Here is a 19,944-nt window from a genome sequence, read left to right on the forward strand (position 1 = left end):
AACCTCCAAATGTTCGGTTAACAGCCGATCGCGCTAGCCAATTGCTCCACGGAGACATTCCTGCTCCACTCTCACCACCATCAGAACATATCTTCAAAGCTATCAGCCCACAGAAAAAAAGAGCCACAACACCACTGGGTGGGCTCGAACCTCCAACCTTTCGGTTAACAGCCGATCGCGCTAGCCAATTGCGCCACGGAGACAGTCGTGCTCCACTCTCACCACCGTCAGAACATATCTTCAAAGCTATCAGCGCAAAGAAAAAAAAGCGCCGCACCACCACCGGGTGGGCTCGAACCTCCGACCTTTCGGTTAACAGCCGATCGCGCTAGCCGATTGCGCTACGGAGACAGTCTTGCTCCACTCTCACCACCATCAGAACATATCTTCAAAGCTATCTGCCCAAAGAAAAAAAGCACCGCACCACCACCGGGTGGGCTCGAACCTCCAACCTTTCGGTTAACAGCCGATCGCGCTAGCCTATTGCGCCACAGAGACAGTCCTGCTCCACTCTCACCACCATCAGAACATATCTTCAAAGCTATCAGCCCAAAGAAAAAAGCAGCACACCACTCCCGGGAGGTCTCGAAGCTCCAACCTTTCGGTTAACAGCCGATCGCGCTAGCCAATTGCGCCACGGAGACAGTCCTGCTCCACTCTCACCACCAGTAGAACATATCTTCAAAGCTATCAGCGCAAAGAAAAAAAAGCGCCGCACCACCACCGGGTGGGCTCGAACCTCCGAACTTTCGGTTAACAGCCGATCGCGCTAGCCAATTGCGCTACGGAGACAGTCTTGCTCCACTCTCACCACCATCAGAACATATCTTCAAAGCTATCTGCCCAAAGAAAAAAAAGCACCGCACCACCACCGGGTGGGCTCGAACCTCCAACCTTTCGGTTAACAGCCGATCGCGCTAGCCTATTGCGCCACAGAGACAGTCCTGCTCCACTCTCACCACCATCAGAACATATCTTCAAAGCTATCAGCCCAAAGAAAAAAAAGTGCCGCACCACCACCGGGTGGGCTCGAAACTCCAACCTTTCGGTTAACAGCCGATCGCGCTAGCCAATTGCGCCACGGAGACAGTTCTGCTCCACTCTCACCACCATCAAAACATATCTTCAAAGCTATCAGCCCAAAGAAAAAAAAGCGCCGCACCACCACCGGGTGGGCTCGAACCTCCAAGCTTTCGGTTAACAGCCGATCGCGCTAGCCAATTGCGACAAGGAGACAGTCGTGCTCCACTCTCACCACCAGCAGAACTTATCTTCAAAGCTATCAGCGCAAAGAAAAATGCATCTCACCACTCCCGGGAGGGCTCAAAACTCCAACATTTCGGTTAACAGCCGATCGCGCTAGCCAATTGCGCCACGGAGACAGTCGTGCTCTACTCTCACCACCATCAGAACATATCTTCAAAGCTATCAGCGCAAAAAAAAGCGACACACCACTCCCGGGAGGGCTCGAAACTCTAATTTTTCCGTTAACATCCGAACGTGCTAGCCAATTGCGCCACGGAGACAGTCGTGCTGCAATCTCACCACCGTCAGAAGTTTTCTTCAGAGCTGTCAGCCCAAAGAAAAAAAAGCGCCGCACCACCACCGGGTGGGCTCGAACCTCCAAGCTTTCGGTTAACAGTCGATTGCGCTAGCCAACTGCGCCACGGAGACAGTCGTGCTCCACTGTCACCACCGTCAGAACATATCGTCAAAGCTATCAGCGCAAAGAAAAAAGCAACACACTACACCCGGGAGGTCTCGAAGCTCCAACCTTTCGGTTAACAGCCGATCGCGCTAGCCAATTGCGCCTCGGAGACAGTCCTGCTCTACTCTCACCACCATCAGAACATATCTTCAAAGCTATCAGCCCAAAGAAAAAAAGCGCCGCACCACCACCGGGTGGGCTCGAACCTCCAAGCTTTCGGTTAACAGCCGATCGCGCTAGCCAACTGCGCCACGGAGACAGTCGTGCTCCACTCTCACCACCATCAGAACATATCTCAAAGCTATCAGCCCAAAGGAAAAAGCAACACACCACTCCCGGGAGGGCTCGAAACTCCAACCTTTCGGTTAAGAGCCGATCGCGCTAGCCCATTGCGCCACGGAGACAGTCTTGCTCCACTCTCACCACCATCAGAACATATCTTCAAAGCTATCAGCCCAAAGAAAAAAAAGCGCCGCACAACCACCGGGTGGGCTCGAACCTCCAAGCTTTCGCTTAACAGCCGATTGCGCTAGCCATCTGCGCCAAGGAGACAGTCGTGCTCCACTCTCACCACCAGCAGAACTTATCTTCAAAGCTATAAGCGCAAAGAAAAAGCATCTCACCACTCCCGGGAGGGCTCGAAACTCCAACATTTCGGTTAACAGCCGATCGCGCTAGCCAATTGCGCCACGGAGACAGTCGTGCTCCACTCTCACCACCGTCAGAACATATCTTCAAAGCTATCAGCGCAAACAAAAAAGCTACACACCCCTCACGGGAGGTCTCGAACCTCCAACTTTTCGGTTAACAGCCGATCGCGCTAACGAATTGCGCCACGGAGACAGTCCTGCTCCACTCTCACCACCGTCAGAACATTTCTTCAGAGCTATCAGCCCAAAGAAAAAAAAGCGCCGCACCACCACCGGGTGGGCTCGAAACTCCAACCTTTCGGTTAACAGCCGAGCGCGCTAGCCAATTGCGCCACGGAGACAGTCCTGCTCCACTCTCACCACCATCAGAACTTATCTTCAAATCTATCAGCCCAAAGAAAAAAAAGCGCCGCACCACCACCAGGTGGGCTCGAACCTCCGACCTTTCGGTTAACAGCCGATCGCGCTAGCCAATTGCGCCACGGAGACAGTCCTGCTCCACTCTCACCACCATCAGAAAATATCTTCAAAGCTATCAGCCCAAAGTAAAAAAGCACCGCACCACCACCGGGTGGGCTTGAAACCCAACCTTTCGGTTAACAGCCAATCGCGCTAGCCAATTGCGCCACGGAGACAATCCTGCTCCACTCTCACCACCATCATCAGAACATATCTTCAAAGCTATCAGCGCAAACAAAAAGCAACACACCCCTCACGGGAGGTCTCGAACCTCCAACTTTTCGGTTAACAGCCGATCGCGCTAACCAATTGCGCCACGGAGACAGTCCTGCTCCACTCTCACCACCGTCAGAACATTTCTTCAGAGCTATCAGCCCAAAGAAAAAAAGGCGCCGCACCACCACCGGGTGGGCTCGAACCTCCAACCTTTTGGTTAACAGCCGATTGCGCTAGCCAACTGCGCCAAGGAGACAGTCGTGCTCCACTCTCACCACCAGCAGAAGTTATCTTCAAAGCTATCAGCGCAAAGAAAAAAGCATCTCACCATTCCCGGGAGGGCTCGAAACTCCAACATTTCGGTTAACAGCCGATCGCGCTAGCCAATTGCGCCACGGAGACAGTCGTGCTCTACTCTCACCACCATCAGAACATATCTTCAAAGCTATCAGCGCAAAGAAAAAAGCATCTCACCACTCCCGGGAGGGCTCGAAACTCCAACATTTCGGTTAACAGCCGATCGCGCTAGCCAATTGCGCCACGGAGACAGTCGTGCTCTACTCTCACCACCGTCAGAAGTTTTCTTCAGAGCTGTCAGCCCAAAGAAAAAAAAGGGCCGCACCACCACCGGGTGGGCTCGAACCTCCAAGCTTTCGGTTAACAGCCGATCGCTCTAGCCAACTGCGCCACGGAGACAGTCGTGCTCCACTCTCACCACCGTCAGAAGTTTTCTTCAGAGCTGTCAGCCCAAAGAAAAAAGCGCCGCACCACCACCGGGTGGGCTCGAACCTCCAAGCTTTCGGTTAACAGCCGATCGCGCTAGCCAACTGCGCCACGGAGACAGTCGTGCTCCACTCTCACCACCATCAGAACTTATCTTCAAAGCTATTACCCCAAAGAAAAAAGCAACACACCACTCCCGGGAGGGCTCAAAACTCCAACTTTTCGGTTAACAGCCAATTGCGCTAGCCAATTGCGCCACGGAGACAGTCCTGCACCACTCTCACCACCATCAGAACATATCTTCAAAGCTATCAGCCGAAAGAAAAAAAAGCGCCGCACCACCACCGGGTGGGCTCGAACCTCCAACCTTTCGGTTAACAGCCGATGGCGCGAGCAAACTGCGCCATGGAGACAGTCGTGCTCCACTCTCACCACCATCAGAACACATCGTCAAAGCTATCAGCGCAAAGAAAAAAGCAACACACCTGTCCCGGGAGGGCTCGAAACTCCAACCTTTCAGTCAACAGCCGATCGCGCTAGCCAATTGTGCCACGGAGAGAGTCCTGCTCTACTCTCACCACCATCAGAACATATCTTCAAAGCTATCAGCCCAAAGAAAAAAAAGCGCCACACCACCACCGGGTGGGCTCGAAACTCCAACCTTTCAGTTAACAGCCGATTGCGCTAGCCAAATGCGACACGGAGACAGTTCTGCTCCACTCTCACCACCATCAGAACATATCTTCAAAGCTATCAGCCCAAAGAAAAAAATAGCGCCGCACCACCAGCGGGTGGGCTCGAACCTCCGACCTTTCGGTTAACAGCCGATCGCGCTAGCCAATTGCGCCACGGAGACAGTCGTGCTCCAATCTCACCACCATCAGAACATAGCTTCAAAGCTATCGGCGCAAAAAAAAGCAACACACCACTCCCGGGAGGGCTCGAACCTCCAAATGTTCGGTTAACAGCCGATCGCGCTAGCCAATTGCTCCACGGAGACATTCCTGCTCCACTCTCACCACCATCAGAACATATCTTCAAAGCTATCAGCCCACAGAAAAAAAGAGCCACAACACCACTGGGTGGGCTCGAACCTCCAACCTTTCGGTTAACAGCCGATCGCGCTAGCCAATTGCGCCACGGAGACAGTCGTGCTCCACTCTCACCACCGTCAGAACATATCTTCAAAGCTATCAGCGCAAAGAAAAAAAAGCGCCGCACCACCACCGGGTGGGCTCGAACCTCCGACCTTTCGGTTAACAGCCGATCGCGCTAGCCGATTGCGCTACGGAGACAGTCTTGCTCCACTCTCACCACCATCAGAACATATCTTCAAAGCTATCTGCCCAAAGAAAAAAAGCACCGCACCACCACCGGGTGGGCTCGAACCTCCAACCTTTCGGTTAACAGCCGATCGCGCTAGCCTATTGCGCCACAGAGACAGTCCTGCTCCACTCTCACCACCATCAGAACATATCTTCAAAGCTATCAGCCCAAAGAAAAAAGCAGCACACCACTCCCGGGAGGTCTCGAAGCTCCAACCTTTCGGTTAACAGCCGATCGCGCTAGCCAATTGCGCCACGGAGACAGTCCTGCTCCACTCTCACCACCAGTAGAACATATCTTCAAAGCTATCAGCGCAAAGAAAAAAAAGCGCCGCACCACCACCGGGTGGGCTCGAACCTCCGAACTTTCGGTTAACAGCCGATCGCGCTAGCCAATTGCGCTACGGAGACAGTCTTGCTCCACTCTCACCACCATCAGAACATATCTTCAAAGCTATCTGCCCAAAGAAAAAAAAGCACCGCACCACCACCGGGTGGGCTCGAACCTCCAACCTTTCGGTTAACAGCCGATCGCGCTAGCCTATTGCGCCACAGAGACAGTCCTGCTCCACTCTCACCACCATCAGAACATATCTTCAAAGCTATCAGCCCAAAGAAAAAAAAGTGCCGCACCACCACCGGGTGGGCTCGAAACTCCAACCTTTCGGTTAACAGCCGATCGCGCTAGCCAATTGCGCCACGGAGACAGTTCTGCTCCACTCTCACCACCATCAAAACATATCTTCAAAGCTATCAGCCCAAAGAAAAAAAAGCGCCGCACCACCACCGGGTGGGCTCGAACCTCCAAGCTTTCGGTTAACAGCCGATCGCGCTAGCCAATTGCGACAAGGAGACAGTCGTGCTCCACTCTCACCACCAGCAGAACTTATCTTCAAAGCTATCAGCGCAAAGAAAAATGCATCTCACCACTCCCGGGAGGGCTCAAAACTCCAACATTTCGGTTAACAGCCGATCGCGCTAGCCAATTGCGCCACGGAGACAGTCGTGCTCTACTCTCACCACCATCAGAACATATCTTCAAAGCTATCAGCGCAAAAAAAAGCGACACACCACTCCCGGGAGGGCTCGAAACTCTAATTTTTCCGTTAACATCCGAACGTGCTAGCCAATTGCGCCACGGAGACAGTCGTGCTGCAATCTCACCACCGTCAGAAGTTTTCTTCAGAGCTGTCAGCCCAAAGAAAAAAAAGCGCCGCACCACCACCGGGTGGGCTCGAACCTCCAAGCTTTCGGTTAACAGTCGATTGCGCTAGCCAACTGCGCCACGGAGACAGTCGTGCTCCACTCTCACCACCATCAGAACTTATCTTCAAAGCTATCAGCGCAAAGAAAAAAGCAACACACCACTCCCGGGAGGGCTCGAAACTCCAACCTTTCGATTAACAGCCGATCGCGCTAGCCAATTGCGCCACGGAGACAGTCGTGCTCTACTCTCACCACCATCAGAACATATCTTCAAAGCTATCAGCCCAAAGAAAAAAAAGCGCCGCACCACCACCGGGTGGGCTCGAACCTCCAACCTTTCGGTTAACAGCCGATCGCGCTAGCCAATATCGCCACGGAGACAATCGTGCTCTACTCTCACCACCATCAGAACATATCTTCAAAGCTATCAGCGCAAAGAAAAAAGCAACACACCACTCCCGGGAGGGCTCGGAACTCCAACCTTTCGGTTAACAGCCGATCGCGCTATCCCATTGCGCCACGGAGACAGTCTTGCTCCACTCTCACCACCACCAGAACATATCTTCAAAGCTATCAACCCAAAGAAAAAAAAGCACCCCACCTCCACCAGGTTGGCTCGAACCTCCAACCTTTCGGTCAACAGCCGATCGCGCTAGCCTATTGCGCCACGGAGACAGTCCTGCTCCACTCTCACCACCATCAGAACATATCTTCAAAGCTATCAGCCCAAAGAAAAAAAAAAGTGCCGCACCACCACCGGGTGGGCTCGAAACTCTAACCTTTCGGTTAACAGCCGATCGCGCTAGCCAATTGCGCCACGGAGACAGTTCTGCTCCACTCTCACCACCATCAAAACATATCTTCAAAGCTATCAGCCCAAAGAAAAAAAAGCGCCGCACCACCACCGGGTGGGCTCGAACCTCCAAGCTTTCGGTTAATAGCCGATCGCGCTAGCCAACTGCGCCAAGGAGACAGTCGTGCTCCACTCTCACCACCAGCAGAACTTATCTTCAAAGCTATCAGCACAAAGAAAAAAGCATCTCACCACTCCCGGGAGGGCTCGAAACTCCAACATTTCGGTTAACAGCCGATCGCGCTAGCCAATTGCGCCACGGAGACAGTCCTGCACCACTCTCACCACCATCAGAACATATCTTCAAAGCTATCAGCCGAAAGAAAAAAAAGCGCCGCACCACCACCGGGTGGGCTCGAACCTCCAACCTTTCGGTTAACAGCCGATGGCGCGAGCAAACTGCGCCATGGAGACAGTCGTGCTCCACTCTCACCACCATCAGAACACATCGTCAAAGCTATCAGCGCAAAGAAAAAAGCAACACACCTGTCCCGGGAGGGCTCGAAACTCCAACCTTTCAGTCAACAGCCGATCGCGCTAGCCAATTGTGCCACGGAGAGAGTCCTGCTCTACTCTCACCACCATCAGAACATATCTTCAAAGCTATCAGCCCAAAGAAAAAAAAGCGCCACACCACCACCGGGTGGGCTCGAAACTCCAACCTTTCAGTTAACAGCCGATTGCGCTAGCCAAATGCGACACGGAGACAGTTCTGCTCCACTCTCACCACCATCAGAACATATCTTCAAAGCTATCAGCCCAAAGAAAAAAATAGCGCCGCACCACCAGCGGGTGGGCTCGAACCTCCGACCTTTCGGTTAACAGCCGATCGCGCTAGCCAATTGCGCCACGGAGACAGTCGTGCTCCAATCTCACCACCATCAGAACATAGCTTCAAAGCTATCGGCGCAAAAAAAAGCAACACACCACTCCCGGGAGGGCTCGAACCTCCAAATGTTCGGTTAACAGCCGATCGCGCTAGCCAATTGCTCCACGGAGACATTCCTGCTCCACTCTCACCACCATCAGAACATATCTTCAAAGCTATCAGCCCACAGAAAAAAAGAGCCACAACACCACTGGGTGGGCTCGAACCTCCAACCTTTCGGTTAACAGCCGATCGCGCTAGCCAATTGCGCCACGGAGACAGTCGTGCTCCACTCTCACCACCGTCAGAACATATCTTCAAAGCTATCAGCGCAAAGAAAAAAAAGCGCCGCACCACCACCGGGTGGGCTCGAACCTCCGACCTTTCGGTTAACAGCCGATCGCGCTAGCCAATTGCGCTACGGAGACAGTCTTGCTCCACTCTCACCACCATCAGAACATATCTTCAAAGCTATCTGCCCAAAGAAAAAAAGCACCGCACCACCACCGGGTGGGCTCGAACCTCCAACCTTTCGGTTAACAGCCGATCGCGCTAGCCTATTGCGCCACAGAGACAGTCCTGCTCCACTCTCACCAACATCAGAACATATCTTCAAAGCTATCAGCCCAAAGAAAAAAGCAGCACACCACTCCCGGGAGGTCTCGAAGCTCCAACCTTTCGGTTAACAGCCGATCGCGCTAGCCAATTGCGCCACGGAGACAGTCCTGCTCCACTCTCACCACCAGTAGAACATATCTTCAAAGCTATCAGCGCAAAGAAAAAAAAGCGCCGCACCACCACCGGGTGGGCTCGAACCTCCGAACTTTCGGTTAACAGCCGATCGCGCTAGCCAATTGCGCTACGGAGACAGTCTTGCTCCACTCTCACCACCATCAGAACATATCTTCAAAGCTATCTGCCCAAAGAAAAAAAAGCACCGCACCACCACCGGGTGGGCTCGAACCTCCAACCTTTCGGTTAACAGCCGATCGCGCTAGCCTATTGCGCCACAGAGACAGTCCTGCTCCACTCTCACCACCATCAGAACATATCTTCAAAGCTATCAGCCCAAAGAAAAAAAAGTGCCGCACCACCACCGGGTGGGCTCGAAACTCCAACCTTTCGGTTAACAGCCGATCGCGCTAGCCAATTGCGCCACGGAGACAGTTCTGCTCCACTCTCACCACCATCAAAACATATCTTCAAAGCTATCAGCCCAAAGAAAAAAAAGCGCCGCACCACCACCGGGTGGGCTCGAACCTCCAAGCTTTCGGTTAACAGCCGATCGCGCTAGCCAATTGCGACAAGGAGACAGTCGTGCTCCACTCTCACCACCAGCAGAACTTATCTTCAAAGCTATCAGCGCAAAGAAAAATGCATCTCACCACTCCCGGGAGGGCTCAAAACTCCAACATTTCGGTTAACAGCCGATCGCGCTAGCCAATTGCGCCACGGAGACAGTCGTGCTCTACTCTCACCACCATCAGAACATATCTTCAAAGCTATCAGCGCAAAAAAAAGCGACACACCACTCCCGGGAGGGCTCGAAACTCTAATTTTTCCGTTAACATCCGAACGTGCTAGCCAATTGCGCCACGGAGACAGTCGTGCTGCAATCTCACCACCGTCAGAAGTTTTCTTCAGAGCTGTCAGCCCAAAGAAAAAAAAGCGCCGCACCACCACCGGGTGGGCTCGAACCTCCAAGCTTTCGGTTAACAGTCGATTGCGCTAGCCAACTGCGCCACGGAGACAGTCGTGCTCCACTCTCACCACCATCAGAACTTATCTTCAAAGCTATCAGCGCAAAGAAAAAAGCAACACACCACTCCCGGGAGGGCTCGAAACTCCAACCTTTCGATTAACAGCCGATCGCGCTAGCCAATTGCGCCACGGAGACAGTCGTGCTCTACTCTCACCACCATCAGAACATATCTTCAAAGCTATCAGCCCAAAGAAAAAAAAGCGCCGCACCACCACCGGGTGGGCTCGAACCTCCAACCTTTCGGTTAACAGCCGATCGCGCTAGCCAATATCGCCACGGAGACAATCGTGCTCTACTCTCACCACCATCAGAACATATCTTCAAAGCTATCAGCGCAAAGAAAAAAGCAACACACCACTCCCGGGAGGGCTCGGAACTCCAACCTTTCGGTTAACAGCCGATCGCGCTATCCCATTGCGCCACGGAGACAGTCTTGCTCCACTCTCACCACCACCAGAACATATCTTCAAAGCTATCAACCCAAAGAAAAAAAAGCACCCCACCTCCACCAGGTTGGCTCGAACCTCCAACCTTTCGGTCAACAGCCGATCGCGCTAGCCTATTGCGCCACGGAGACAGTCCTGCTCCACTCTCACCACCATCAGAACATATCTTCAAAGCTATCAGCCCAAAGAAAAAAAAAAGTGCCGCACCACCACCGGGTGGGCTCGAAACTCTAACCTTTCGGTTAACAGCCGATCGCGCTAGCCAATTGCGCCACGGAGACAGTTCTGCTCCACTCTCACCACCATCAAAACATATCTTCAAAGCTATCAGCCCAAAGAAAAAAAAGCGCCGCACCACCACCGGGTGGGCTCGAACCTCCAAGCTTTCGGTTAATAGCCGATCGCGCTAGCCAACTGCGCCAAGGAGACAGTCGTGCTCCACTCTCACCACCAGCAGAACTTATCTTCAAAGCTATCAGCACAAAGAAAAAAGCATCTCACCACTCCCGGGAGGGCTCGAAACTCCAACATTTCGGTTAACAGCCGATCGCGCTAGCCAATTGCGCCACGGAGACAGTCGTGCTCTTCTCTCACCACCATCAGAACATATCTTCAAAGCTATCAGCGCAAAGAAAAAAGCGACACACCACTCCCGGGAGGGCTCGAAACTCTAATTTTTCGGTTAACATCCGAACGTGCTAGCCAATTGCGCCACGGAGACAGTCGTGCTGCAATCTCACCACCGTCAGAAGTTTTCTTCAGAGCTGTCAGCCCAAAGAAAAAAAAGCGCCGCACCACAACCGGGTTGGCTCGAACCTCCAACCTTTCGGTTAACAGCGATCGCGCTAGCCAATTGCGCGACGGAGACAGTCCTGCTCCACTCTCACCACCATCAGAACATATCTTCAAAGCTATCAGCCCAAAGAAAAAGAAGCGCCGCACCACCACCGGGTGGGCTCGAACCTCCAACCTTTCGGTTAACAGCCGATCGCGCCAGCCAACTGCGCCACGGAGACAGTCGTGCTCCACTCTCACCACCATCAGAACACATCGTCAAAGCTATCAGCGCAAAGAAAAAAGCAACACACCTGTCCCGGGAGGGCTCGAAACTAAAACCTTTCAGTCAACAGCCGATCGCGCTAGCCAATTGCGCCACGGAGAGAGTCCTGCTCTACTCTCACCACCATCAGAACATATCTTCAAAGCTATCAGCCCAAAGAAAAAAAAGCGCCGCACCACCACCGGGTGGGCTCGAAACTCCAACCTTTCGGTTAACAGCCGATCGCGCTAGCCAATTGCGCCACGGAGACAGTTCTGCTCCACTCTCACCACCATCAGAACCTATCTTCAAAGCTATCAGCCCAAAGAAAAAAAAGCGCCGCACCACCACGGGGTGGGCTCGAACCTCCGACCTTTCGGTTAACAGCCGATCGCGCTAGCCAATTGCGCCACGGAGACAGTCGTGCTCCAATCTCACCACCGTCAGAACATATCTTCAAAGCTATCGGCGCGAAGAAAAAAGCAACACACCACTCCCGGGAGGGCTCGAACCTCCAAATTTTCGGTTAACAGCCGATCGCGCTAGCCAATTGCGCCACGGAGAGAGTCCTGCTCTACTCTCACCACCAGTAGAACATATCTTCAAAGCTATCAGCGCAAAGAAAACAAAGCGCCGCACCACCACCGGGTGGGCTCGAACCTCCAACCTTTCGGTTAACAGCCGATCGCGCTAGCCAATTGCGCCACGGAGACAGTCGTGCTCCACTCTCACCACCCTCAGAACACATCTTCAAAGCTATCAGCCCAAAGAAAAAAAAGCGCCGCACCACCACCGGGTGGGTTCGAACCTCCGACCTTTCGGTTAACAGCCGATCGCGCTAGGCAATTGCGCCACGGAGACAGTCCTGCTCCACTCTCACCACCATCAGAACATATCTTCAAAGCTATCAGCCCAAAGAAAAAAAAGCACCGCACCACCACCGGGTGGGCTCGAACCTCCAACCTTTCGGTTAACAGCCGATCGCGCTAGCCAATATCGCCACGGAGACAGTCGTGCTCTACTCTCACCACCATCAGAACATATCTTCAAAGCTATCAGCGCAAAGAAAAAAGCAACACACCACTCCCGGGAGGGCTCGGAACTCCAACCTTTCGGTCAACAGCCGATCGCGCTAGCCTATTGCGCCACGGAGACAGTCCTGCTCCACTCTCACCACCATCAGAACATATCTTCAAAGCTATCAGCCCAAAGAAAAAAAAGTGCCGCACCACCACCGGGTGGGCTCGAAACTCTAACCTTTCGGTTAACAGCCGATCGCGCTAGCCAATTGCGCCACGGAGACAGTTCTGCTCCACTCTCACCACCATCAAAACATATCTTCAAAGCTATCAGCCCAAAGAAAAAAAAGCGCCGCACCACCACGGGGTGGGCTCGAACCTCCGACCTTTCGGTTAACAGCCGATCGCGCTAGGCAATTGCGCCACGGAGACAGTCCTGCTCCACTCTCACCACCATCAGAACATACCTTCAAAGCTATCAGCCCAAAGAAAAAAAAGCACCGCACCACCACTGGGTGGGCTCGAACCTCCAACCTTTCGGTTAACAGCCGATCGCGCTAGCCTATTGCGCCACGGAGACAGTCGTGCTCTACTCTCACCACCATCAGAACATATCTTCAAAGCTATCAGCGCAAAGAAAACAAAGCGCCGCACCACCACCGGGTGGGCTCGAAACTCTAACCTTTCGGTTAACAGCCGATCGCGCTAGCCAATTGCGCCACGGAGACAGTTCTGCTCCACTCTCACCACCATCAAAACATATCTTCAAAGCTATCAGCCCAAAGAAAAAAAAGCGCCGCACCACCACCGGGTGGGCTCGAACCTCCAAGCTTTCGGTTAATAGCCGATCGCGCTAGCCAACTGCGCCAAGGAGACAGTCGTGCTCCACTCTCACCACCAGCAGAACGTATCTTCAAAACTATCAGCACAAAGAAAAAAGCATCTCACCACTCCCGGGAGGGCTCGAAACTCCAACATTTCGGTTAACAGCCGATCGCGCTAGCCAATTGTGCCACGGAGACAGTCGTGCTCTTCTCTCACCACCATCAGAACATATCTTCAAAGCTATCAGCGCAAAGAAAAAAGCGACACACCACTCCCGGGAGGGCTCGAAACTCTAATTTTTCGGTTAACATCCGAACGTGCTAGCCAACTGCGCCACGGAGACAGTCGTGCTGCAATCTCACCACCGTCAGAAGTTTTCTTCAGAGCTGTCAGCCCAAAGAAAAAAAAGCGCCGCACCACAACCGGGTTGGTTCGAACCTCCAACCTTTCGGTTAACAGCGATCGCGCTAGCCAATTGCGCGACGGAGACAGTCCTGCTCCACTCTCACCACCATCAGAACATATCTTCAAAGCTATCAGCCCAAAGAAAAGAAGCGCCGCACCACCACCGGGTGGGCTCGAACCTCCAACCTTTCGGTTAACAGCCGATCGCGCCAGCCAACTGCGCCACGGAGACAGTCGTGCTCCACTCTCACCACCATCAGAACACATCGTCAAAGCTATCAGCGCAAAGAAAAAAGCAACACACCTGTCCCGGGAGGGCTCGAAACTAAAACCTTTCAGTCAACAGCCGATCGCGCTAGCCAATTGCGCCACGGAGAGAGTCCTGCTCTACTCTCACCACCATCAGAACATATCTTCAAAGCTATCAGCCCAAAGAAAAAAAAGCGCCGCACCACCACCGGGTGGGTTCGAACCTCCGACCTTTCGGTTAACAGCCGATCGCGCTAGGCAATTGCGCCACGGAGACAGTCCTGCTCCACTCTCACCACCATCAGAACATATCTTCAAAGCTATCAGCCCAAAGAAAAAAAAGCACCGCACCACCACTGGGTGGGCTCGAACCTCCAACCTTTCGGTTAACAGCCGATTGCGCTAGCCTATTGCGCCACGGAGACAGTCGTGCTCTACTCTCACCACCATCAGAGCATATCTTCAAAGCTATCAGCGCAAAGAAAAAAGCGACACACCACTCCCGGGAGGGCTCAAAACTCTAATTTTTCGGTTACATCCGAACGCGCTAGCCACTTAAGCCACGGAGACAGTCGTGCTGCAATGTCACCACCGTCAGAAGTTTTCTTCAGAGCTGTCAGCCCAAAGAAAAAAAAGCACCGCACCACCACCGGGTGGGCTGGAACCTCCAACCTTTCGGTTACAGCGATCGCGCTAGCCAATTGCGCGACGGAGACAGTCCTGCTCCACTCTCACCACCATCAGAACATATCTTCAAAGCTATCAGCCCAAAGAAAAAAAAGCGCCGCACCACCACCGGGTGGGCTCGAACCTCCAACCTTTCGGTTAACAGCCGATCGCGCCAGCCAACTGCGCCACGGAGACAGTCGTGCTCCACTCTCACCACCTTCAGAACACATCGTCAAAGCTATCAGCGCAAAGAAAAAAGCAACACACCTGTCCCGGGAGGGCTCGAAACTAAAACCTTTCAGTCAACAGCCGATCGCGCTAGCCAACTGCGCCAAGGAGACAGTCGTGCTCCACTCTCACCACCAGCAGAACTTATCTTCAAAGCTATCAGCACAAAGAAAAAAGCATCTCACCACTCCCGGGAGGGCTCGAAACTCCAACATTTCGGTTAACAGCCGATCGCGCTAGCCAATTGCGCCACGGAGACAGTCGTGCTCTTCTCTCACCACCATCAGAACATATCTTCAAAGCTATCAGCGCAAAGAAAAAAGCGACACACCACTCCCGGGAGGGCTCGAAACTCTAATTTTTCGGTTAACATCCGAACGTGCTAGCCAATTGCGCCACGGAGACAATCGTGCTGCAATCTCACCACCGTCAGAAGTTTTCTTCAGAGCTGTCAGCCCAAAGAAAAAAAAGCGCCGCACCACAACCGGGTTGGCTCTAACCTCCAACCTTTCGGTTAACAGCGATCGCGCTAGCCAATTGCGCGACGGAGACAGTCCTGCTCCACTCTCACCACCATCAGAACATATCTTCAAAGCTATCAGCCCAAAGAAAAAGAAGCGCCGCACCACCACCGGGTGGGCTCGAACCTCCAACCTTTCGGTTAACAGCCGATCGCGCCAGCCAACTGCGCCACGGAGACAGTCGTGCTCCACTCTCACCACCATCAGAACACATCGTCAAAGCTATCAGCGCAAAGAAAAAAGCAACACACCTGTCCCGGGAGGGCTCGAAACTAAAACCTTTCAGTCAACAGCCGATCGCGCTAGCCAATTGCGCCACGGAGAGAGTCCTGCTCTACTCTCACCACCATCAGAACATATCTTCAAAGCTATCAGCGCAAAGAAAAAAAAAGCGCCGCACCACCACCGGGTGGGCTCGAAACTCCAACCTTTCGGATAACAGCCGATCGCGCTAGCCAATTGCGCCACGGAGACAGTTCTGCTCCACTCTCACCACCATCAGAACATATCTTCAAAGCTATCAGCAGAAAGAAAAAAAAGCGCCGCACCACTACGGGGTGGGCTCGAACCTCCAACCTTTCGGATAACAGCCGATCGCGCTAGCCAATTGCGCCACAGAGACAGTTCTGCTCCACTCTCACCACCATCAGAACATATCTTCAAAGCTATCAGCCCAAAGAAAAAAAAGCGCCGCACCACCACGGGGTGGGCTCGAACCTCCGACCTTTCGGTTAACAGCCGATCGCGCTAGCCAATTGCGCCACGGAGACAGTCGTGCTCCAATCTCACCACCGTCAGAACATATCTTCAAAGCTATCGGCGCGAAGAAAAAAGCAACACACCTGTCCCGGGAGGGCTCGAAACTAAAACCTTTCAGTCAACAGCCGATCGCGCTAGCCAATTGCGCCACGGAGAGAGTCCTGCTCTACTCTCACCACCAGTAGAACATATCTTCAAAGCTATCAGCGCAAAGAAAACAAAGCGCCGCACCACCACCGGGTGGGCTTGAACCTCCAACCTTTCGGTTAACAGCCGATCGCGCTAGCCAATTGCGCCACGGAGACAGTCGTGCTCCACTCTCACCACCCTCAGAACACATCTTCAAAGCTATCAGCCCAAAAAAAAGCGCCGCACCACCACCGGGTGGGTTCGAACCTCCGACCTTTCGGTTAACAGCCGATCGCGCTAGGCAATTGCGCCACGGAGACAGTCCTGCTATACTCTCACCACCATCAGAACATATCTTCAAAGCTATCAGCCCAAAGAAAAAAAAGCACCGCACCACCACTGGGTGGGCTCGAACCTCCAACCTTTCGGTTAACAGCCGATCGCGCTAGCCTATTGCGCCACAGAGACAGTCGTGCTCTACTCTCACCACCATCAGAACATATCTTCAAAGCTATCAGCGCAAAGAAAAAAGCGACACACCACTCCCGGGAGGGCTCGAAACTCTAATTTTTCGGTTAACATCCGAACGCGCTAGCCAATTGCGCCATGGAGACAGTCGTGCTGCAATGTCACCACCGTCAGAAGTTTTCTTCAGAGCTAAGAGCCCAAAGAAAAAAAAGCACCGCACCACCACCGGGTGGGCTGGAACCTCCAACCTTTCGGTTAACAGCGATCGCGCTAGCCAATTGCGCGACGGAGACAGTCCTGCTCCACTCTCACCACCATCAGAACACATCGTCAAAGCTATCAGCGCAAAGAAAAAAGCAACACACCTGTCCCGGGAGGGCTCGAACCTCCAAGCTTTCGGTTAATAGCCGATCGCGCTAGCCAACTGCGCCAAGGAGACAGTCGTGCTCCACTCTCACCACCAGCAGAACGTATCTTCAAAACTATCAGCACAAAGAAAAAAGCATCTCACCACTCCCGGGAGGGCTCGAAACTCAAACATTTCGGTTAACAGCCGATCGCGCTAGCCAATTGCGCCACGGAGACAGTCGTGCTCTTCTCTCACCACCATCAGAACATATCTTCAAAGCTATCAGCGCAAAGAAAAAAGCGACACACCACTCCCGGGAGGGCTCGAAACTCTAATTTTTCGGTTAACATCCGAACGTGCTAGCCAATTGCGCCACGGAGACAGTCGTGCTGCAATCTCACCACCGTCAGAAGTTTTCTTCAGAGCTGTCAGCCCAAAGAAAAAAAAGCGCCGCACCACAACCGGGTTGGTTCGAACCTCCAACCTTTCGGTTAACAGCGATCGCGCTAGCCAATTGCGCGACGGAGACAGTCCTGCTCCACTCTCACCACCATCAGAACATATCTTCAAAGCTATCAGCCCAAAGAAAAGAAGCGCCGCACCACCACCGGGTGGGCTCGAACCTCCAACCTTTCGGTTAACAGCCGATCGCGCCAGCCAACTGCGCCACGGAGACAGTCGTGCTCCACTCTCACCACCATCAGAACACATCGTCAAAGCTATCAGCGCAAAGAAAAAAGCAACACACCTGTCCCGGGAGGGCTCGAAACTAAAACCTTTCAGTCAACAGCCGATCGCGCTAGCCAATTGCGCCACGGAGAGAGTCCTGCTCTACTCTCACCACCATCAGAACATATCTTCAAAGCTATCAGCCCAAAGAAAAAAAAGCGCCGCACCACCACCGGGTGGGCTCGAAACTCCAACCTTTCGGTTAACAGCCGATCGCGCTAGCCAATTGCGCCACGGAGACAGTCGTGCTCCACTCTCACCACCCTCAGAACACATCTTCAAAGCTATCAGCCCAAAGAAAAAAAAGCGCCGCACCACCACCGGGTGGGTTCGAACCTCCGACCTTTCGGTTAACAGCCGATCGCGCTAGCCTATTGCGCCACGGAGACAGTCGTGCTCTACTCTCACCACCATCAGAACATATCTTCAAAGCTATCAGCGCAAAGAAAAAAGCGACACACCACTCCCGGGAGGGCTCGAAACTCTAATTTTTCGGTTACATCCGAACGCGCTAGCCAATTGCGCCACGGAGACAGTCGTGCTGCAATGTCACCACCGTCAGAAGTTTTCTTCAGAGCTGTCAGCCCAAAGAAAAAAAAAGCACCGCACCACCACCGGGTGGGCTGGAACCTCCAACCTTTCGGTTAACAGCGATCGCGCTAGCCAATTGCGCGACGGAGACAGTCCTGCTCCACTCTCACCACCATCAGAACATATCTTCAAAGCTATCAGCCCAAAGAAAAAAAAGCGCCGCACCACCACCGGGTGGGCTCGAACCTCCAACCTTTCGGTTAACAGCCGATCGCGCCAGCCAACTGCGCCACGGAGACAGTCGTGCTCCACACTCACCACCTTCAGAACACATCGTCAAAGCTATCAGCGCAAAGAAAAAAGCAACACACCTGTCCCGGGAGGGCTCGAAACTAAAACCTTTCAGTCAACAGCCGATCGCGCTAGCCAACTGCGCCAAAGAGACAGTCGTGCTCCACTCTCACCACCAGCAGAACTTATCTTCAAAGCTATCAGCACAAAGAAAAAAGCATCTCACCACTCCCGGGAGGGCTCGAAACTCCAACATTTCGGTTAACAGCCGATCGCGCTAGCCAATTGCGCCACGGAGACAGTCGTGCTCTTCTCTCACCACCATCAGAACATATCTTCAAAGCTATCAGCGCAAAGAAAAAAGCGACACACCACTCCCGGGAGGGCTCGAAACTCTAATTTTTCGGTTAACATCCGAACGTGCTAGCCAATTGCGCCACGGAGACAGTCGTGCTGCAATCTCACCACCGTCAGAAGTTTTCTTCAGAGCTGTCAGCCCAAAGAAAAAAAAGCGCCGCACCACAACCGGGTTGGCTCTAACCTCCAACCTTTCGGTTAACAGCGATCGCGCTAGCCAATTGCGCGACGGAGACAGTCCTGCTCCACTCTCACCACCATCAGAACATATCTTCAAAGCTATCAGCCCAAAGAAAAAGAAGCGCCGCACCACCACCGGGTGGGCTCGAACCTCCAACCTTTCGGTTAACAGCCGATCGCGCCAGCCAACTGCGCCACGGAGACAGTCGTGCTCCACTCTCACCACCATCAGAACACATCGTCAAAGCTATCAGCGCAAAGAAAAAAGCAACACACCTGTCTCGGGAGGGCTCGAAACTAAAACCTTTCAGTCAACAGCCGATCGCGCTAGCCAATTGCGCCACGGAGAGAGTCCTGCTCTACTCTCACCACCATCAGAACATATCTTCAAAGCTATCAGCGCAAAGAAAAAAAAGCGCCGCACCACCACCGGGTGGGCTCGAAACTCCAACCTTTCGGATAACAGCCGATCGCTCTAGCCAATTGCGCCACGGAGACAGTTCTGCTCCACTCTCACCACCATCAGAACATATCTTCAAAGCTATCAGCCCAAAGAAAAAAAAGCGCCGCACCACCACGGGGTGGGCTCGAACCTCCGACCTTTCGGTTAACAGCCGATCGCGCTAGCCAATTGCGCCACGGAGACAGTCGTGCTCCAATCTCACCACCGTCAGAACATATCTTCAAAGCTATCGGCGCGAAGAAAAAAGCAACACACCACTCCCGGGAGTACTCGAACCTCCAAATTTTCGGTTAACAGCCGATCGCGCTAGCCAATTGCGCCACGGAGAGAGTCCTGCTCTACTCTCACCACCAGTAGAACATATCTTCAAAGCTATCAGCGCAAAGAAAACAAAGCGCCGCACCACCACCGGGTGGGCTCGAACCTCCAACCTTTCGGTTAACAGCCCATCGCGCTAGCCAATTGCGCCACGGAGACAGTCGTGCTCCACTCTCACCACCCTCAGAACACATCTTCA

Source organism: Rhipicephalus microplus, chromosome 9 (genome assembly GCF_043290135.1).
Source record: "Rhipicephalus microplus isolate Deutch F79 chromosome 9, USDA_Rmic, whole genome shotgun sequence".
Lineage (NCBI taxonomy): Eukaryota > Metazoa > Arthropoda > Arachnida > Ixodida > Ixodidae > Rhipicephalus > Rhipicephalus microplus.